We start from the raw sequence: 22,906 nt of genomic DNA, 5'->3' as shown, positions 1-22,906 counted from the left end.
TATGTGCATCCTGGATGGTACCAACTGAGGTGTAACCCCATGCCCCAGGTGTTGATTTCAGCAGACTCATGGATCAGTTGTAGTGGGTTTGGGTCAATGATCTGGACCATGGAAAGCCCAAGATTGTCCATTAATAAATTTCCATTTTGGAGCCAGGATCTGCAGTCAGAAATAGACCAAATATCCAATATGTTAATATTTGAAGAAGCATCTAAATGCCCCTCAGAAGGACAGATCATCCCCCCTCTATGAAATTCTAAAGTGGACATATTCACAAGGACAGTCAAAATAGCACCCTAGATTCATGTCCAATGAGGGCAAGGTAGCTGAGACTGCATGTTGCCACTGACAGCTGACTGGCTTCTCTTTAGGCCAGCAAGTGTCCTCCATTGTGTCTTCAGTATGAATCAGTATTCTGAAACAGTATAAGGACTGGCAAGGGGTTACACCTAGCCAGTGTGAACAAGCTGCCTTGGCTGCAGTGGTATCTATTCTAATTATAAGGTGGCACATGGTATCACCATATTGGCCAAAGACAGCAAGAACTTGTATGAAAGCGTTAATAGCTCCTGGATTTCCTGTCTACAATATCACCCACTGTTGATTAATGTAATTTTAAAATGTATTGGATTATTAAAAGATCAAGGGAAATATATTGCCCACCTTACAACGCTGGCATGCATATCCATCTGAATTAGTAAGCATGGCAGAAAAATACTAAAAAATTCTTGGAATGAGGGGATAGGCAATGGGACTGAAGATGGACATTGGACCCTGGATCTAGCTGTTTTTGAGACCACAGGCAGGCTCAATTAATCATAACACCACTAAATTCTAAAAAATGTTTTGTTTTGGGATGGGTGGCTCATAATGCTGGATTGGCTAATAAGAGGTTGTGATGGTAGGAGGTGTGAACTCATTTCACTCTAAAAGTTACCTTGTTCTTCACAATCAGGGAGAGATACCTGATTTTACTTTAATACAGAGGCTGGGGATATAGAGACAAAGCAAAGAGGTTGGATGTGAGGTGAGAATTCTGGATTGTATCATTGCCAAGGTATAGATGGGTGTTCAGCCTCTTAATGGAGCCCAAGAAAGGGAGAGGTCATAGTCATGGGTGCTGGAAACATGGAATGTGTGGCAGAACAGGAGGACCAAATTGAACTTAAAGGCCCAGAAATAAATTTTTGTTAAGAGAAGTGTATATAACCTGTTCCTCAAATCAGTTAGAAGAACTGAGACGCACGGTTGCCATAGGTCTCTTTGTTGAAGAAATCCTGCTGCTCTTTCTGTTCCTGGGAATCACGTACCTATTTCACCTCCCAACCAAAGAGGACATTCATTCTTTATCTTTTTTTCATTACTGTGAGAGGACTTTCTTTCCTGGTCAGGAATACAGTACTAGACACTACTGCCTCTGGTGTGGAAGCTCACATTACATATTCATTTCAATCTATGGAGAGTAATGACAATTGCCACAGGCAGTTACTCCTAAGAATTTTGCAATTTTTACTCAGTATGATGTTGCTTGTGATAATATTAAATTAGCCACAAGATGATGATGTAACCAGGTCTAACCACCTCAGTGTCCATATTTTTACAGATATTAAGGTTGATCAGGAAGCAGGGCATAATTCCCAATTAGGAGTGGAAAGTAGAAGGCTATTTTAAGTCTTAGAACAGAGGTGATAACTAATTACAGAGTCCACAGACTGGTCATCATTACCTGGTTGCAGTGTGACTTTTCTAATTATTAGTTAACCCGTGGACAATGTGTATAACACACAAAGCACCATAGAGGGTGGCACTACTAACATGGTAAGAAGTTTTACCTGGAGTCTGGGTATTAGATTTAGATTGCAAGTTGACATGCACCTGCAAAAGACAATTTTTGCAGCATACAAAGAGACTATGTAGGAGTCTGAAATTGACATAATAGGGAATATGAGAGGTTTGGTAGGCCCCCTCTTAGAGGGTGGTTATTATATTTTAAAAATTATTGATACATATTTAGATTAGAAAATAGAAAAAGTAGAAAAATATTTACCCACAGTCTTGTAATCTAGAGATATTACTATTGTGTTTTAGATTATTTCTTTTGAACTCTTTATGATACATGTATCATAAGACTTTAAGACTTTATTTTTTTAGAGCAGTTTTAGGTTTACAGCAAAATTGAGAGGAAGGTACAGATTTCCTATATTCTGCTGCCCCCACACATGCATTGCCTCCCCCATTATCAACATCATTCACCAGAATGGTACATTTTATCCAAAGATGAACCTATATTGACACATCATAATCACTCAAAGTTTATAGTTTACCTTAGGGTTCACTCTTGGTGTTGTACATTCTGTGGGATTGAACAAATGTTTAATGACATATATCCATCATTATCGTATCATACAGAGTATTTTCACTGCCCTAAAAATCCTCTGCTCTGCCTGTTCACATACTGCCCCTCCCTGCAACAACTGATGTTTTTTTTCCTTTTTTTAATTGGAGTGTAATTGCTTTACAATGTTGTATTAGTTTCTGCTCTACACTGAAGTGAATCAGCTATATGTATACATATATCCCCTGCCTCTTGGACCTCCCTCCCACCCCCGCATTCCACCTATCTAGGTCATCACAGAGCACTGAGCAGAGCTTCCTGTGCTTTATAGCAAGTTCCCACTAGCTATCTATTTTACGCACAGTAGTGTATATAATTACTGACTCTGTAGTTTTGCCTCTTCCAGAATGTCATATGGTTGGAGTCATATAGTATGTAGCCTTTTCAGATGGCCTTCTCTCACTTAGTAATATGTATTTATGGTTCCTCCATGCCTTTTCGTGGCTTGATAGCTCATTTCTTTAGTGCTGAATAATATTGTATTGTCTGGATTGACAATTGTCTTTGACATTGTCTTTCACAGAGCAGAAGTTTTTTATTTTAACGAAGTCCGCTTATCAGTTGTTTCTTTCATGGATCCTGTGTTTGATGTTATAACTAAAAAGGCATCACCAAAAGCAAGGTCATCTAGGTTTTCTCCTATGTTTTCCAGGAATTTTATAGTTTTACATTTAGGTCTCTGATTCATTTTGAGTTAATTTTTGTGAAAGGTATAAGGTCTCTGTCTAGATTCACTTTTTACATGTAGATGTCCAGTTGTTCCAGCACTATTTGTTGAAGGAGACTATCTTTGCTCCATTGTATTGCCTTTGCTCCTTTGTCAAAGATCAGTTGATTATATTTATAGGGGTTTATTTCTGGGCTCTGTATTCTGTTCCATTGATATATTTTGTCTACTCTTTTGCAAATACCATATTGTCTTTTTTTTCCTTCTAATTTTATTAAGTTTTATTTATCTTATAAGTGGAAGTTTGTGTCTTTTGATCACCTTCATCCAATTCCCCCCCCCCCACCCCACCCCCCGCCTCTGGTAACCAGAAATTTGATCTCTTTTTCTGTGAGTTTGTTTGTTTTTGAAGTATAATTGACCTGCAATACTATGTTAGTTCCTATTACACAACATAGTGATTTGATATTTCTATACATTTCAGAATGATCACCATGATAAGTCTAGTTAATATGTGTCACCATACAAAGATACTACATAGTTATTGACTATATTCCCCACACTGTACATAGCATTCTATGCATGTGTGTGTGCACGTGTGTGTGTATGTATGATTACTTGAAGTTACTGATCTCTTAAGTTCAAACTCATTTTAACAAACCTGCATTTTTACCCTCCCCCCACATGTTTACTGTTTTTGACATCATATTTTACATCTTTTGTTTTATATCTTTTGTGTATCCCTTAACTACTTATTGCAGATATAGATGATTTTGACTTTTGACTTTTAATCTTCTTACTATGGCTGATTTACTACCTTTACTGTATATTTGTCTTTACCAGTGAGATTTTTTCCTTTCACAATTTTCATGTTTCTAGCTGTAGCCTTTTCTTTCTCACTTAGAGTTGTCCCTTTAACATTTCTTGTAAAGCTGGTTTAGTGGTGTGGAACTCTTTTAGCTTTTGCTTGTCCATAAAACTTTTGGTCTCTCCATAAAATCTGAATGCAAGCTTTACCAGGTCGAGTATTCTTGGTTGTAGATTCATCCCTTTCATCACTTTAAATATATCATGCCACTCTCTCCTGGCCTACAGAGTTTCTGCTGAAAGGTCGGCTGATAGCCTTATGGGAGTTCCCTTGTACATAATTTGCTACTTTTCCCATGCTTCTTTTAACATTCTCTATCTTTAATTTTTATGTCTTGGTGTGGTCCTCTTTGGGTTGATTCTCTGTGGGACTCTCTGTGCTTCCTGGACCTGGATGTCTGTTTCCTTCTCAAGGTTAGGGAAGTTTTCAGCTATTATATCTTCAAATATGTTCCCTGCCACTTTCTCTCTTCTCCTTCTGGGACCCCTATAATTCAAGTGTTGGTATGCTTGATGTCTCAGAGGTCTCTTAAGCTGTCCTCATTTCTTTTTATTCTTTCTTCTGTTCAGCTTAAGTGATTTCCACTACTTTGTCTGCCAGCTCACAGATCCATTCCACTGTATCATTTAATCTACTGTTGATTCCTTTGAGTGTATTTTTCCATTTCAGTTACTGTATTCTTCAGCTCTGCTTGGTTTTTCTTTATATTTTTAAACTCTTTGTTAGAAACTTATAACTTCTCACTCTGTTCACCCAGTCTTCTCCCAAGTTCTTTGAACATTTTTTTACAGTCACTACTTTGAACTCTGTATAAAGTAAATTGCCTATGTCCCGTCACTTAGTTCTTCTGCACTCCAACAGCACAATCCCCCCTGGTCACCAGAGCTGTATGCTGTAGGGGTGCCTGCTGTGTGGGCTGTGTGGGTCCTTGTCTTGTGGCACGCTGACTACTATGGGAGTCTGGTAGGTGTGGCTGGCCCACACTCCAGTTAGTTGCCAGGCACTGCCTTGTGTAGAGGATGCTGGCCAGTGGTGGGCAGGGCTGGGTCATGAGGCTGCTGACTGTGGCCCGGTGGTCCTGGGGCTAGTGCTAGCTCACTGGTGGTTGGAGCTGGGTTCTGGAGTGGGTATGGTGCTGGGGTCTTCCAGATATAGTGTTGGCCTGCAGGTGGGTGGGGCCAGTTCCAGACATAGCTGGCTGCAGGGTCTGGGGTGTCCCAGAGCTTGTGTTGGCCCACTGGTGAGAGGAGCTAGATCCTGGGGCAGCTGGCTGAGGGGTCCAGAGTGTCTTGGAGCTGGTATCAGTCAGCTGGTGGCAAGGCTAGGTCCTGGGGTCTCTGGCTGCAAGGCCTAGGGGTTGCAGAGCTGGTGTCGGCCTGCTGGTGGGTGGGGCAGAGGCCCAGGGGATTCCATGGCTAGTGCCTGTTTCCTGGTGGGCAGAGCTGGGGGTCCCAGAGTTTGTGTTTCTGCCCACTGGTGGCTGGGGCCGGGGCCCAGGGTATCCTGGGACTGTTGCCTATCCTCCAGTGGGTGAGGCTGGTTCTGGGGCTAGTGCTGCCCACTGGTGTGCATGGCCGGGTCCCGGGCCCTCTGGTGAACAGGGTTGGGTCCCAGGGTGACTGTGGCTTAGGGGACCTTAAGGCAGCAAGCCTGCTGGTGGATGGGACTGTGTCTCCTCTCAGCTAGTTACTTGGCCTGAGGCATTCCAGTACTGGTGCTGAAAGGCTAGTGGGTAGAGTTGGGTCCTGGCACTAATAAGCTAGAAGTAGGGTTCAGAAATGGCGTTTGCCAGCACCAGTGTCCATGTAGTAGAACAAGCTCCCCCAAATGACTGCTACCTGTGTCTTGTCCCCAGGATAAGCTCCAGTTGCCTTCTGCCTCTCTGGGAGGCTCTCCAAGATCAGTAGGTCAATCTGACCCAGGCTTCTTTCAAATTATTGTTTGTGCCCTGGGTCCTCCTGAAGTGTGTGCGATTTTGTATGTGCCCTTTAAGAGTGGAGTCTCTTCCCACAGCCCTCTGGCTCTCCCAAAAGTAAGCCTCACTAGCCTTCAAAGCCAACGTTCTGGGGGCTCATCTTCCCAGTGCAGAAGCCCTTAGGCTGGGGAGTCTGATATGGCGCTCAGACCACTGGCTCCTTGGGCTGAACCTCTACAGTTGTAATTATCCTCCTGTTTGTGGGTCATCCACCTGGGAGTGTGGATCTTGACTATGCCACATCTCCACCCTTCCTACTCATCTCGTTGTGGTTCCTTCATTATATATTTAGTTGTAGAAGATCTTTTCTGCTAGTATTCCAGTTTTTCTTATCAGTAGTTTCTGCGTAAATAGTTGTAATTTTGGTGTGCCATGGGAGGAGGTGAGCTCAGGGTCTCCTGACTCTGCCATCTTGGCCACTCCCCCAGTACCATACTGTCTTGATTACTATAGCTTCATAGTAAGTCTTGAAGTTGGGTAGTGTCAAGTCTTCCAACTTTGTTCTTCCTCTTCAATATTGTGTTGGCTTTTCTGGGTCTTTTGCCTCTCCATGTCAACTTCAGAATCAGTTTGTTGATATCCATAAAATAACTTGCTGGGATTTTGATTGAGATTGCATTGTTGGTTCACAACCTCAGGAGTTCCCTGAGTGAAATACTAAATGAGCCCCCATACATAGAGGGCAAGGAGGGACTGAAGAAAGGCAGACCACTCCAGATTGGAAGGTGGCAGTTTTAATAAACAAGGGAACTTACATACAAGGCATGTCTTGGGCAGCTGCATGACAAGTAGATCTCTGTACCCACCCACCAGAATCTTAAGCATTTATCTAGAGACCTTAATGGGGTTCAGTCATGTTTATAGTCCAGATGGTCTCAATAGCACATTACTTTCTCAAGGCTGTGTCCTTGAAGTGGCTCCTTGTATGAGAACAGTGGGCAGAATGAACATCCCACGGAGAGGGTAAGGAGCTTCTGATTGCCTGGGTCCATTTCTCAGGTCAACCAGTGGTCATGTCCTCTCAATGACCTCCTCCAACATGCAGGTAAGTTGGGAAGAACTGAGATCTTGGTAGTACTGAGTCTTCCTATCCATGAACATAGAATATCTCTTCATTTATTTGGTTCTTCTTTGACTTCATTCATCAGAGTTTTGTGGTTTTCCTCATATAGGTTTTGTATCCATTTTGTTAGATTTATACCTAAGTATTTCAATTTTTGGTGCTAATGTAATGGTGTTGCATTTTTAAACATTTGTTTATTTTTTATATAGCAGGATCTTATTAGTTATCTACTTCATACATATTAGTGTATATATATCAATCCCAGTCTCACAATTCATCCCACCACCATGACCACCACCACCTCCACTTCCCCCCCTTGGTGTCCATATGTTTGTTCTCTACATCTGTGTCTCTATTTCTGCCTTGCAAACTGGTTCATCTGTACCATTTTTCTAGATTCCACACATATGCGTTAATATACGATATTTGTTTTTCTCTTTCTGACTTACTTCACTCTGTATGACAGTCTCTAGGTCCATCCACGTATCTACAAATGACTCAATTTTGTTCCTTTTTATGGCTGAGTAATACTCCACTGTATATATGTACCACATCTTCTTTATCCATTCATCTGTTGATGAGCATTTAGGTTGCTTCTATGACCTGACTATTGTAAACAGTGCTGCAATGAACATTGGGGTGCATGTGTCTTTTTGAATTATGGTTTTCTCTGGGTATATGCCCAGTAGTGGGATTGCTGGGTCATATGGTAATTCTATTTTTAGTTTTTTAAGGAACCTCCATACTGTTCTCCATAGTGGCTGTATCAATTTACATTCCCACAAACACTGCAAGAGGGTTCCCTTTCCTTCACACCCTCTCCAGCAGTTGTTTGTAGATTTTCTGATGATGCCCATTCTAACCAGTGTGAGTTGATACCTCATTGTAGTTTTGATTTGCATTTCTCTAATAATTAGTGATGTTGAGCAGCTTTTCATGTGCCTCTTGGCCATCTGTATGTCTTCTTTGGAAAGATGTCTATTTAGGTCTTCCGCCCATTTTTGGATTGGGTTGTTTGTTTTCTAATATTGAGCTGCATGAGCTGTTTACATATTTTGGAGATTAATCCTTTGTCCGTTGATTCATTTGCAAATATTTTCTCCCATTCTGAGGGTTGTCTTTTCGTCTTGTTTACGGTTTCCTTTGCTGTGCAAAAGCTTTTAAGTTTCATTAAGTCCCATTTGTTTGTTTGTTTTTATTTCCATTACTCTAGGAGGTGGGTCAAAAAAGATCTTGCTGTGATTTATGTCAAAGAGTGTTCTTCCTATGTTTTCCTCAAAGAATTTTATAGTGTCTCATCTTACATTTAGGTCTTTAATCCATTTTGAGTTTATTTTTGTGTATGGTGTTAAGGAGTGTTCTAATTTCATTCTTTTACATGTAGCTGTCCAGTTTTCCCAGCACCGCTTATTGAAGAGACTGTCTTTTCTCCATTGTAACTCCTTGCCTCCTTTGTCATAGATTAGTTGATTAGTGCGTGGGTTTACCTCTGGGCTTTCTATCCTGTTTCATTGATCTATGTTTCTATTTTTGTGCCAGTACCATACTGTCTTGATTACTGTAGCTTCGTAGTATAGCCTGAAATCAGGGAGTCTGATTCCTCAAGCTCTTTTTTTTCCCTCAAGATTGCTTTTGCTATTCGGGGTCTTTTGTGTCTCCATACAAATTTTAAGATTTTTTGCTCTAGTTCTGTAAAAAATGCCATTGGTTATTTGATAGGGATTGCATTGAATCTGTAGATTGCTTTGGGTAGTATAGTCATTTTCACAATATTGATTCTTCCAATCCAAGAACATGGTGTATCTCTTCATCCGTTTGTGTCATCTTTGATTTCTTTCATCAGTGTCTTATAGTTTTCTTAGTACAGGCCTTTTACCTCCTTAGGTAGGTTTATTCCTAGGTTATTTTATTCTTTTTGTTACAGTGGTGAATGGGATTGTTTCTTTAATTTCTCTTTCTAATCTTTCATTGTTAGTGTATAGGAATGCAAGAGATTTCTGTGCATTAATTTTGTATCCTGCAAGTTTACCAAATTCATTGATTAGCTCTAGTTGTTTTCTGGTGGCATCTTTAGGATTCTCTATGTATAGCATCATGTCATCTGCAAACAGTGGCAGTTTTACTTCTTCTTTTCCAATTTATATTCCTTTTATTTCTTTTTCTTCGCTGATTGCTGTGGCTAGGACTTCCAAAACTGTGTTGAATAATAGTGGTGAGAGTGGACATCCTTGTCTCATTCCTGATCTTAGAGGAAATGCTTTCAGTTTTTCACCATTGAGAATGATGTTTGCTGTGGGTTTGTTATATATGGCCTTTATTATGTTGAGGTATGTTCCCTCTATGCCCACTGTCTGGAGAGTTTTTATCATAAATTGGTGCTGAATTTTGTCAAAAGCTTTTTCTGCATCTATTGAGATGATCATATGGTTTTTATTCTTCAATTTGTTAATATGGTGTATCACATTGATTGATTTGCATATATTGAAGAATCCTTGCATCCCTGGGATAAATCCCACTTGATCATGGTGTATGATCCTTTTAATGTATTGTTGGATTCTGTTTGCTAGTATTTTGTTGAGGATTTTCGCGTCCATATTCATCAGTGATATTGGTCTGTAATTTTCTTTTTTTGTAGCATCTCTGTCTGGTTTTGGTATCAGGGTGATGGTGGCTTTGTAGAATAAGTTTGGGGGTGTTCCTGCCTCTGCAATTTTTTGGAAGAGTTTGAGAAAGATGGGTGTTAGCTCTTCTCTAAATGTTTGATAGAATTCACCTGTGAAGCCATCTGGTCCTGGACTTTTGTTTGTTGGAAGATTTTTAATCACAGTTTCAATTCCATTACTTGTGATTGGTCTTTTCATATTTTCTGTTTCTTCCTGGTTCAGCCTTGGTAGGTTCTACCTTTCTAAGAATTTGTCCATTTCTTCCAGGTTGTCCATTTGATTGGCATAGAGTTGCTTGTAGTAGTCTCTTAGGATGCTTTGTATTTCTGTGGTGTCCGTTGTAACTTCTCCTTTTTCATTTCTACTTTTATTGATTTGAGTCCTCTCCCTCTTTTTCTTGATGAGTCTGGTTAAAGTTTTATCAATTTTGTTTATGTTCTCAAAGAACCAGCTTTTAGTTTTATTGACCTTTGCTATTGTTTCCTTCACTTCTTTTTCATTTATTTCTGACCTAATCTTTATGATTTCTTTCCTTCTGTTGGCTTTGGGGTTTTTTTGTTCTTCTTTCTCTAATTGCTTTAGGTGCAAGGTTAGGTTGTTTATTCGAGATGTTTCCTGTTTCTTGAGGTAGGCTTGTATTGCTATAAACTTCCTTCTTAGCACTGCTTTTGCTGCGTCCCATAGGTTTTGGGTCGTCGTATCTCCATTGTCATTTGTCTCTAGGTATTTTTTGATTTCCTCTTTGATTTCTTCAGTGATCTCTTGGTTATTTAGTAATGTAGTGTTTAGCCTTCATGTGTTTGTGTTTTTTACGTTTTTTTCCGAGTAATTAATTTCTAATCTCATAGCATTGTGGTCAAAAAAGATGCTTGATATGATTTCTGTTTTCTTAAATTTACTGAGGCTTGATTTGTGACCCAAGATGTGATCTATCCTGGAATGTGCCGTGTGCACTTGAGAGGAAAGTGTAATCGGTTTTTGGATGGACTGGCCTATAATTATCAGTTAAATCTATTTAGTCTATTGTGTCATTTAAAGCTTGTGTTTCCTTATTAATTTTCTGTCTGGATGATCTGTCCATTGGTGTAAGTGAGGTGTTAAAGTCCCCTACTATTATTGTGTTACTGTCGATTTCCTCTTTTATAACTGTTAGCAGTTGCCTTATGTATTGAGGTGCTCCTATGTTGGGTGCATATATATTTATAATTGTTATATCTTCTCCTTGGATTGATCCCTTGATCATTATGTAGTGTCCTTCCTTGTCTCTAGTAACATTCTTTATTTTAAAGTCTATTTTATCTGATATGAGTATTGCTACTCCAGCTTTCTTTTGATTTCCATTTGCATGGAATATCTTTTTCCATCCCCTCACTTTCAGTCTGTATGTGTCCCTAGGTCTGAAGTGGGTCTCTTTTAGACAGCACATATACGGGTCTCGTTTTTGTATCCATTCAGCAAGCCTGTGTCTTTTGGTTGGAGCATTTAATCCATTTACGTTTAAGGTAATTATCAACATGTATGTTCCTATTACCATTTTCTTAATTGTTTCGGGTTTGTTTTTGTAGGTCCTTTTCTTCTCTTGTGTTTCCCCCTTAGAGGAGAGGTTCCTTTAGCATTTGTTGTAGAACTGGTTTGGTGGTGCTGAATTCTCCTAGCTTTTGCTTGTCTGTAAAGCCTTTGATTTCTCTGTTGAATCTGAATGAGATCCTTGCCAGGTACAGTAATCTTGCTTGTAGGTTCTTCCCTTTCATCATTTTAGATAAATCATGCCACTCCCTTCTGGCTTGTAGAGTTTCTGCTGAGAAATAAACTGTTGTATGTTATTTGTCATTTTTATATGACAAATGTTTGTTTGTATGTTATTTGTCATATGTTGTACGTTATTGTATGTTATTTGTCATTTTTCCCTTGTTGCTTTTAATAATTTTTCTTTGTCTTTAATTTTTGTCAGTTTGATTAACGTGTGTCTCGGCTTGTTTCTCCTTGGGTTTATCCTGCCTGGGACTCTCTGTGCTTCCTGGACTTGGGTGGCTATTTCCTTTCCCATGTTAGGGAAGTTTTCAACTGTAATCTCTTCAGATATTTTCTCTGGTTCTTTCTCTCTCTCTTCTCCTTCTGGGGCCCCTATAATGCGAATGTTGGTGCATTTAATGTTGTCCCAGAGGTCTCTTAGGCTGTCTTCATTTCTTTTTATTCTTTTTTCTTTATCCTCTTCCAGGGCAGTGAATTCCACCATTCTGTCTTCCAGGTCACTTTTCCGTTCTGCCTCAGTTATTCTGCTATTGATTCCTTCTAGTGTATTTTTCATTTCAGTTATTGTTCATCTCTGATTGTTTGTTCTTTAATTCTTCTAAGTCTTTGTTAAACATTTCTTGCATCTTCTCGGCCTTTGCCTCCATTCTTTTTCCGAGGTCCTGGATCATCTTCACTGTCATTATTCTGAATTCTTTTTCCGGAAGGTTGCCTATCTCCACTTCATTTAGTTGTTTTTCTGGGGTTTTATCTTGTTCCTTCATCTGGGACATAGTCCTCTGCCTTTTCATTTTGTCTGTCTTTCTGTGATTGTGGTTTTCGTTCCACAGGCTGCAGAATTGTAGTTCTTCTTGCCTCTGCTGTCTGCCTTCTGGTGGATCAGGCTATCTAAGAGGCTTGTTCAAGCTTCCTGATGGGAGGGGTGTTGATGGGTAGAGCTGGCTGTTGATCTGGTGGGCAGAGCTCAGTAAAACTTTAATCCGCTTGTCTGCTGATGGGTGTGGCTGGGTTCCCTCCCTGTTGGTTGTTTGGCCTGAGGCGACCCAGCCCTGGAGCCTACCCACTCTTTGGTGGGGCTAATGGCGGACTCTGGGTGGGCTTACGCCCAGGAGTACTTCCCAGAACTTATGCTGCCAGTGTCCTTGTCCCTGCAGTGAGCCACAGCCGCCCCCCACCTCTGCAGGAGACCCTCCAACGCTAGAAAGTAGGTCCGGTTCAGTCTCTCATGGGGTCACCGGTCCCTTCTCTGGGTCCTGATGCACACACTACTTTGTGCGTGTCCTCCAAGAGTGGAGTCCCTGCTTCCCCCAGTCCTGTCGAAGTCCTGCAATCAAATCCCACCAGCCTTCAAAGTCTGATTCTCTAGGAATTCCCCCTCCTGTTGCCAGACCCCCAGGTTGGGAAGCCTGACATGGGGCTCAGAACCTTCACTACAGTGGGTGGACCTCTGTGGTATAAGTGTTCTCCATTTTGTGAGTCATCCACCTAGCAGCCATGGGATTTGATTTTATTGTGGTTGCGCCCCTCCTACCATCTCATTGTGGCTTCTCCCCTGTCCTTGGATGTGGGGCATGTTTTTCATGAATTCCAGTGTCCTCCTGTTGATGATTGTTCAGCAGTTAGTTGTGATTCCAGTGCTCTCGCAAGAGGGAGTCTGGTATTGCATTTTAAATTTCAAATTCCATTTGTTCACTCTCAGTATATAGGATAGCAGTTAACTTTGTATATTAACTTTGTATCCTGCAACCGTGCTATAGTTGCTTTTTAGTTCCAGAAATTCTTTTGGCCGATCCTTTTGGATTTTTTTTACATAGATGATCATGTCATCTGCAAACAAAGACTGTTTTATTTTTCCTTCCCAGTCTGTATACGTTTTATTTCCTTTTCTTGCATTGTTGCATTAACAAGGCCTTCTAGCACAGTATTGAAAAGGAGTGGTAAAAGGGGGCATTCATGACTTGCACCTGATCTTTGTGGGAAAGAGTTTCTCACCATGAAATATGATGTTAGCTGTAGGGTTTTTGTAAATACTCTTTATAAGGTTGATGCGAAGTTCTCCTGTATTCCTGGTTTCCCTTGAGTTTTTATCATGAATGGGTATTGGCATTTGTCAGATGCCTTTTCTGCATCTGTTGATATGATTGTGTGATTTTTATTTTAGTCCATCGATATGATGGACCACATCAATTGATTTTTTAATCATACCTGGGATAAATTCCACATAGTTGTGGTGTATAATTCTTTTTATACTTTATAAAATTCGATTTGCTAATATTTTGTTGAAGATTTTTGCATCTATGTTTATGAGAGATATTAATGTGTAGTTTTCTTTTCTTGTGATGTCTTTATCTGGTTTTAGTATTAGGGTAATGCTGGCCACATAAAATGAGTTAGGAAGCATTCCCTCTACTTCTGTCCTCTGAAAGAGATTGTAGAGAATTGGTATAAATGTTTGGTAGGATTTACCAGTGAACCCATCTGAGGCTGATGCTTTCTGTTTTAAAGGTTATTAATTATTGATTCAACTTATTTATTAGATACAGGCCTATTCAGATCATCGATTTCTTCTTGTGTGAGTTTGGCAGATTGTGTCTGATACATGTATTCTAAAGTAATTAAGGTTACGTTATATTTAACTCTTGGATTCTGTGCTTTTTATTTAACATTATAGCATAACTTTTCTCCAGTACTGTGAAAAATCACATTTTTAATGACTGCATGAGAGTCCATCCTGTGATTGTACCATAATTTTTTAACCATTTCTAAATGTTGGACATTTAGGTGGTTTTCAGGTTTTTACTGTTATAAATAAGGATTCAGGAACAAAAAAGCTATACGTAAAGATTTTTCTGTATTGAGGATTATTTCATTTTTTTAAATTTCTTTTAACACTAGCAGCTTCTTTGGAAATTCAGTTAACAAATACTGATTGAATACCTGCTGTGTGCTCATTATTGTTCTAGGCGCTTAGGGTATAATATGAAGAAAAAGGGGAAGCCTCTGTCCTAATGAAATACACATTCTAGTGGAGAAGAGTAAGATAATAAGTGCACAATAGTAATTTTAGACAGTGATAACTACTACATAATAAAATAGGGTAATGGAATAGAATATGTTAGGATGACTAGGAAGGCTTCTCTAAGCAAGTTACATTGACCTGAAGCATGAATGATATAAATGAAGCAAGATTTGGGAGATCATTCTAGACAAAGACCTAGCGAGTATAATGAGTTTGGCCTTTTCAAGGGACAGAAAGGCCAGTGTGGCTGGAGTGTGGTGAACAAAAGGGAGAATAGTAGAAGTTGAGGTTCGAGAAGTAGGTGAGGGTATACCTTGTAGAGCCTTGTAAGTGCCAAGTTAGATAGTTTGGATTTTAGTCTAATTGTAATAGGAAGCTGTTGGGGATTTTAACTAGGTGAAATTTATATTGTTTTAAAAGATCACTCTGGCTATGTTAAGAAGGCCCTAAAGGGGAGCAATAGAGGAAGAAGGGCAGGTGGCTCAGATTAGGGTTGTAGCAGAGAAGATGAGGGTGATGATAGAGTCAGTAGGACAGGCTAATAGATGTGTGTGATCAATAAGAAAGAGAGAAGTGGTGAGGATTAAATTTAGATTCTTAGTCTGAGCAACTGAGCAGATAGTGATGCCATTTACTAAGATGAGAAGTGGATTGGGGGGTAATTAAGGAGGAAAAGAAAGCTGGATGTGTTAAATGTGAGTTGCCCGTGACACATCTATTGCTCTTGGCTGGAGATATAGATTTGGGTGTTATCACTATATGTGTGCTTTTAAAGACATGGGATTGGATGAAATCATCTGGGAAAGGAAGGGAAGACAGCCAAGACAAGGCCCTCAGATGCTTTAGCATTGAGAGGTTGGGTGTGGAAGATAGGGCCTAGCAAATGAGACAGAGAAGGATGGGTTAATAGATTATGGAATCAGGAAAGCCTAGAGAGGAAAGTGTTTCTAAAAAAGAAAGAGTGGTCATTTGTGTTAAATACCATTGAAAAGTGTTGGAAAATAAGGACATACAATTGACTATTAGATTTGACAGGGTCACACATGACCTTGAAAACAACTATTTTAGTGAAGGAGAAGCGGTGGAAGCTTAGTTGGAATATGTGGAGAAAGTAAAGGGAGTGGAAAAATTGAGACAACTCTTTTGAGGAGTTTTACTCTGAAGGGTCAAGGGAGTGTTTTTCACTAAGTATATTTGAGTGTTAATAGGAATGACTCAGTAGTGAGGAAGCAATAATTCCAGAAAACATAGTTCTAGGAATAAAGTAAATAAGTTTCCTTTACTTGAAAGTAAAGGGAACGGGATCCAGAGCACAAGTGCAGAGTGTGTGGGTTAGAGACGTTTCTTCCATTTTACAAGAGGGAGGGCAGAGTCAGCTGTAACAGTTGCACTGAGGTTAGTGAATTTGTTGAGGGCAAAGTAATCTTCTCTAATTCCATCTATATTTATTCATTGAGTACAAGGCAGCCTCATCAGCTGCAAAGGAGGAAGTTGATGGTGGAGGACTGTGCTCATGAGGAGCTTGGAGGTTGAGAGGAAGAACGCAAAATTTATCAGCTAAGGGTTTAAAAGGATTATGTTATAGTGTAAAAATGCACATTTAAGATTTGTGAGCATAAATTTAAAGAAACACTGATGCACAATTGTATATAAGAAGGGAAATATATGAAGATAACTGCCTTGAAGGAGACAGCCCCCTTTATGTTTGTTTATTGTGTTACTACTTTATAGTTATGATAAATTTAGAGATTAAATGCTTAAAATAACTTATGTGATTGTCGGATCTGATGACAGTGCTCTTACCTAATTTCTAATATCCAGGAATAGTAATAGAAAAGGAACTTAAAAGAGAATCTGTTTTTTCCACGTATTTCAAATGATGATGTCACAATATGGATGGGTAGTCACCTAGTTAAATGTTTTAGGATAGGAATACACCTTGAAATGGTTACTTCTATCATCTTTCTCCCAAATCAATCTGTAACATTGTTGAGTACCCCTATATGTTCTGCAATTTAGTAGGCAGTATGTGGGATAAAACTTAACTATAAGATACTAAGTTAACTTCAAGAATATTGGAAAAACACTCATGCTTTCTTTCTCATTAAGAAACTTGGAGCTATCAGAAGAGAACTTTCAGATTCCACCCACCCATCAGCAATACATCCAGCTCCTTTCTCACATTAATCCCTCCACTTGTGCACAAATCCCACCCTTTTTTCCCTGTTCCAGAAATTCTCCCTGTCTCCTGTATCAATATTTTTGATGATCTTTCTACTGGATGATTTCTGTGAGCATATAAAATATGCTCAAAAAATAGTCTTTTCAACAAGTAATGTTGAAAACAACTAAATATCCATATGTGGAACAAAATGAACCTTAGCTATATTTCAGCATATACAGAATTTAACTCAAATTGAGTCATATATCTTAAATGTAAAAGCTAACACTATAATATTTCTGGGAAGAAGTATAGGAAATAGGGCATAAAAAGCGTGACTTCCCAAAAGGAAAATTATGAATTGAGCCTCATTAAATTTAAAACTTTTCAAACTTCCAGGTAACTGAGGACAGAGGCAGGTATGTAGTAACCTCGCAGAATCTCTTCCCTAAACAATGCAGAATTCACTTCACAGCTATGTTGTTTCAATGCAAAACCCTAGTCTCACCATTATTTAAACAGAGAATACCAAAACTGAAAAAATAACTATAAGTAAAAATAGAAAAACAAATTCCAACCACAGTTTCACAAGCTTTCTCCTCTCCAGTGCTGGGCTTTACAGGGAGAAGCTTAACCTAAAAATCTGAAACAATATCTTGACTGGATACTGTAAGAATAAAGACAAAGATAACTGTAGATAATGTTATAATCTGGTTAGTAAAATTGTTTCTCACAGGGCTAGCAATTCTGAAACAGCTTTATATATACTAAAATTAAATAAATAGACTTTAGATTATGAGAGCCTAATAAGCCTTCCACTCTTGGAGGAAGAAATTATACAGGCATACCTCAGAGATATTGCAAGTTCAGTTCCAGACCACTGCTAAAGCAAAAACAGCAACAGAGTTGAGTCATACGAATTTTTTAGTCCCCAGTGCATATAAAAGTCATGTTTATACTATACTGTAGTCTAAGTCTGTGATAACATATGTCTAAAGAGACAATGTACATACCTTAATTTAAAAATAATTTATTGCTAAAAAACGCTAACCATTGTCTGAGTCTTCAGTGAGTCATAGTAGTAATATCAAAGATTGCTGATCACAGCCCACCATAACAAATATAATAATAATGAAAAAGTTTGAAATATTATGAGAATTGATAAAATGTGATACAGAGACACAAAGAGAGCAAATGCTGTTGGAAAAATGGCACTGATAGACTTAACATGATGCAGGGTTGCCACAAACCTTCAATGTGTAAAAAATGCACTATTGATGAAGCACAGTACAACAAGGTATGCCTGTAAATAAGGAAAGGAGAAGTCTTAAATGAACCCTGTGGTTTTGGATTAAAATCGGAGGTATTGAGATATCATCTCACACCGGTCAGAATGGCCATCATCAAAAAATCTACAAACAATAAATGCTGGAGAGGGTGTGGAGAAAAGGGAACCCTCTTGCACTGTTGGTGGGAATGTAAATTGATACAGCCACTATGGAGAACAGTATGGAGGTTCCTTAGAAAACTAAAAATAGAACTACCATACGACCCAGCAATCCCACTACTGGGCATATACCCTGAGAAAACCATAATTCAAAAAGAGTCATGTACCACAATGTTCATTGCAGCTCTATTTACAATAGCCAGGACATGGAAGCAACCTAAGTGTCCATCAACAGATGAACGGATAAAGAAGATGTGGCACATATATACAATGGAATATTACTCAGCCATAAAAAGGAACGAAACTGAGTTATATGTAGTGAGGTGGATGGACCTAGAGACTGTCATACAGAATAAAGTAAGTCAGAAAGAGAAATACGAATACCGTATGCTAACACATATATATGGAATCTAAAAAAAGAAAAAAAAATGGTCAGAAGAACCGAGGCGCAAGACGGGAATAAAGACGCAGACCTACTAGAGAATGGACTTGAGGATACGAGGAGGGGGAAGGGTAAGCTGGGACAAAGTGAGAGAGTGGCATGCACATATATACACTACCAAACGTAAAATAGATAGCTAGTGGGAAGCAGCCGCATAGCACAGGGAGATTAGCTCCATGCTTTGTGACCACCTAGAGGGGTGGGATAGGGAGGGTGGGAGGGAGGGAGATGCAAGAGGGAAGAGACATGGGGACATATGTATATGTATAACTGATTCACTTTGTTATAAAGTAGAAACTAACACATTATTGTAAAGCAATTATACTCTAATAAAGATGTTAAAAAAAATAAAATAAAATCGGAGGTATCAATATGAACTCACGGGTTTTTGTTTTTAAAGGTTATATTCTATAGTTATTATAAAACATTGACTATATTCCCCATGTCTTGTAGCTTATTTTATACCCAATAGTTTGTACCTTTTAATCCCCAACCCCTATATTCCCCCTCCCCACCTCCCTCTCTCTGGTAACCACTAGTTTGTTCTCTATATCTGTGAGTCTGTTTCTTTTTTGTTATACTCACTAGTTTGTTGTATTTTTTAGATTCCACATGTAAATGATATTATACAGTATTTGTCTTTCTTTGTCTGACTTATTTCTCTTAGCAAAATGCCCTCCAAGTCCATCCATGTTGCTGCAAGTGGCAAAATTTCACTCTGTTCTATGGCTGAGTAGTATTCCATTGTGTGTGTGTGTGTGTGTGTAAAACACCTCTTCTGTTGATGGACACTTAGGTTGCTTCCATATATTGGCATTTGTAAATAACGCTGCTATGTGAACATTGGGGTACATGTATCTTTTTGAATTAATGTTTTTGGTTTTTTTGGATATATACCCAGGAGAAGAATTGCTGAGTCATACAGTAGTTTATTTGTAGTTTTTTGAGAAACCACCAAACTGTTTTCCACAGTGGCTGCACCGATTTACATTCTGACCCACAGTGTACGAGGGTTCCCTTTTCTCCACATCCTTGCCAATATTTGTTGTGTTGTTTTTGATGATAGCCATTCTGACCAGTATGAGGTGATACCTCACTGTGGTTTTAATTTGCATTTCTCTGATGATTAACAGTGTTGAGCATCTTTTCATGTGTCTGTTGGCCATCTGAATGTCTTCTTTGGAAAAATGTCTATTCATGTCTTCTGCCCATTTTTTGATGGGGTTGTTTGTATTTTTTAATGTTAAGTTTATATATTTTGGATATTATCCCCTTATCAGTCATATAATTTGCAAATAATTTCACCCATTCAGTAGGTTGTCTTTTTGTTTTGTCAGTGGTTTCCTGTGCTGTGCAAAAGCTTTTTAGTTTAATTAGGTTCCTTTTTCTCTTTAATTTAAAAAATAAATTTTTATTGAGTACAGTTGATTTACAATGTTGTGTTAGTTTCAGGTGTACAGTCCATTTATTTATTTTTGGTTTTATTTCCTTTGTTTTAGGAGACGGATCCAAAAATATACTGCTGTGATTTATGTCAGAGTGTTCTGCCTATGTTTTCCTCTAGGAGTTTTATGGTATCTGGTCTTACATTTAGGTCTTTAATCCATTTTCAGTTTATTTTTGTATATGGTGTTAGAGAATGTTCTAATTTCATTCTTTTACGTGCAGCTGTCCAGTTTTTCCTAGCACCACTTATTGAAGAGACTGTCTTTTCTCCATTGTATATTCTTTCCTCCTTTGTCATAGATTAACTGACTATAAGTGCATGTGTTTTTTTCTGGGTTCTCTATTCTGTTCCATTGATCTGTATGTCTGTTTTTGTGCCAGTACCATAATGATTTGATTACTTTAGCTCTGTACTATAGTTTTGAGTCAGGGAGCCTGACTCCTCCAGCTCTATTCTTCTTTCTCAAGATTGTTTTGGTTATTTGGGGTCTTTTGTGTCTCCATACAAATTTTAAAATTATTTGTTCTAGTTCTGTGAAAAATGCCATTGGTATTTTGATAGGGATTGCATTAAATCTGTGGAATGCCTTGGATAGTATAATCATTTTAACAATATTGATTTTTCCAGTCCATGAACATGGTATCTCTTTCCATCTGTTTGTGTCATCTTCAATTTCTTTCATCACTGCTTTATAGTTCTCAGTACAGGTTTTTTACCTACTTAGGTTTATTCCTAGGTATTTTATTCTTTTTGATGCGATGATGAATGGGATTGTTTCCTTAATTTCTCTTTCTGATACTTCGTTGTTAGTGTATAGAAATGCAACAGGTTTCTGTATGTTAATTTGTATCCTGCAACTTTACCAAATTCATTGATGAGCTCTAGTAGTTTTCTGGTAGCATCTTTAGTATTTTCCATGTATAGTATCATGTCATCTGCAAACAGTGAAGTTTTACCTCTTCTTTTCCAATTTGGATTCCTTTTATTTCTTTTTCTTGTCTGAGTGCTGTGGCTAGGATTTCCATCACTATGTTGAATAAAAGTGGTGAGAGTGGGCATCCTTGTCTTGTTCCTGATCTTAGGGGAAATGCTTTCTTTCAGCTTTTACTATTGAGTATAATATTATCTGTCAGTTTGTCATATCTGGCCTTTATTACGTTGAGGTATGTTCTCTCTATGCCCACTTTCTGGAGTTTTTGTCATAAATGAATGTTCAATTTTGTCAAAAGCTTTTTCTGCATCTATTGAGATGATCATATGGGTTTTGTCCTTCATTTTGTTAATGTGGTGTATCACACTGATTGATTTGCAGATATTTAAAAATCCTTGCATCACTGGGATAAATCCCACTTGATCATGGTTTGCTAATATTTTGTTAAGGATTTTTTGCATCTATGCTTATCAGTGATATTGAGCTGTAATTTTCTTGTTTAGTCATATCTTTGTCTGGTTTTGCTATCAGGGTGATGCTGGCCTCATAGAATGGGTTCAGGAAGTATTCCTTCCTCTTCAATTCTTTGGAATAGCTTGATAAGGATAGGTGTTAACTCTTGTCTAAATGTTTGGTAGAAGTCACCTGTGAAGCTATCTGGTGATGGACTTTTGCTTGTTGGGAGTTTCATTATTGGTAATTTCCTTGGGGGAAATGTTTATTCAGATCCTTTGTCCACTTAAAAAATTGGGTTGTTTGTGGTTTTTGTTGTTGAGTGGTTTTCTTTTTTTTTTGTATTCTGGATGCAAGTCCCTTATCAGATATATGCTTTGCAAATATTTTCTCCCATTCTGTGGGTTGTGTTTTTATGTTCTTGATGGTAGTCCTTTGAAGCACAAAAGTTTTTAGTTTTAATGAAGTCCATGTTATCTGTTTTTTCTTTTATCACTTCTGCTTTTGATGTCAGATCTAAGGACACCTTTGTTTCATCCAAGTTAAGTAAGATTTATGCCTATGTTTTCGCTCTTATATTTTGAGTAGATTTTTGTATATGGTTTGAGGTATGGGTCCAGATACATTCTTTTGCATGTAGATATTCAGATTTCCAGCACCATCTATTGAAAAGACCTTTCTTATTAATGGAAAGGCAATTGACCATAAATATATCAGTTTACTTTTGGACTCTCAATTCTGTTCCATTGATCAACATGTCTGTTTTTATGCCAGTGCCATACTGTCTTGATTACTGTGGTTTTGTAGTAAGTTTTGAAATTGGTATGTGTGACTCTTCCAATTTTGTTCTTTCGCAAGATTGTTTTTACTGTTCTGAGTTTTAGAATCAGCTTGTCAGTTTCTTCAAGAAAGGCAACTAGTATTTTGGCAGGGATTGTGTTGACTCTGTAGATCAGTTTAGGAAGTAATATCATCTTAACAATATTGCCCTCCAAGAACACGAGATGTCTTTCCATTTATTTAGATCTCTTAACATTTCTTTAATGGTATTGTGTAGTTTTTAGTGTATAAGTCTTGTACTTTTTTGTTTAATTTATTCCTAAGTGTTTTGTTCTTTTTGATGCTGTTATAACTGGAATTGTTTTCTTGATTTAATTTTTAGATTGTTGCTAGTGTATAGAAATACCATTTGTATTTTTATATTGATCTTATATCCTTCAGCCTTGCTGAACTCATTTATTAGCCATACTTGGGATTTATTCTGTTGTTGCTTGTGGATTCCTTAGGGTTTCCTATGTATGAGGTTATGTCATTTGCAAGTAGAGATAGTTTTACTTCTCTCTTTTATTTCTTTTCCTTGCCTAATTGTCCTGGCTAAAATATCCAGTATCATGTTGAAGGGAAGTGGCAAGAGCTGACATCCTTGTCTTGTTCCTGTACTTATAGGGGGAACTTTCAGGCTTTCACCATTAAATGTGATATTAGCTGTGCATTTTCATAGATGCCCTTTATCAGGTTGAGGAAATTCTCTTCAATTCCTAGTTTGTTGTGTTTTTTATTATGAAAGAGGTTGGATTTTTGTCAAATGCTTTTTCTGCATCTATTGAGATGAACACGTGTGGG

General features: G+C 38.3%; 1 protein-coding gene across 10 annotated transcripts in view; it reads left to right on the top strand.

Annotated features, from left to right (window-relative positions):
- EML5 (EMAP like 5) overlaps positions 1-22,906 on the top strand; it is a 174,216-nt gene that overhangs the window by 8,008 nt on the left and 143,302 nt on the right. The window lies entirely within an intron of this gene.

This window comes from Balaenoptera musculus, chromosome 2 (assembly GCF_009873245.2).
Source record: "Balaenoptera musculus isolate JJ_BM4_2016_0621 chromosome 2, mBalMus1.pri.v3, whole genome shotgun sequence".
In the NCBI taxonomy this organism is placed as follows: domain Eukaryota; kingdom Metazoa; phylum Chordata; class Mammalia; order Artiodactyla; family Balaenopteridae; genus Balaenoptera; species Balaenoptera musculus.
This window is presented reverse-complemented; position numbering and strand designations above follow the sequence as displayed.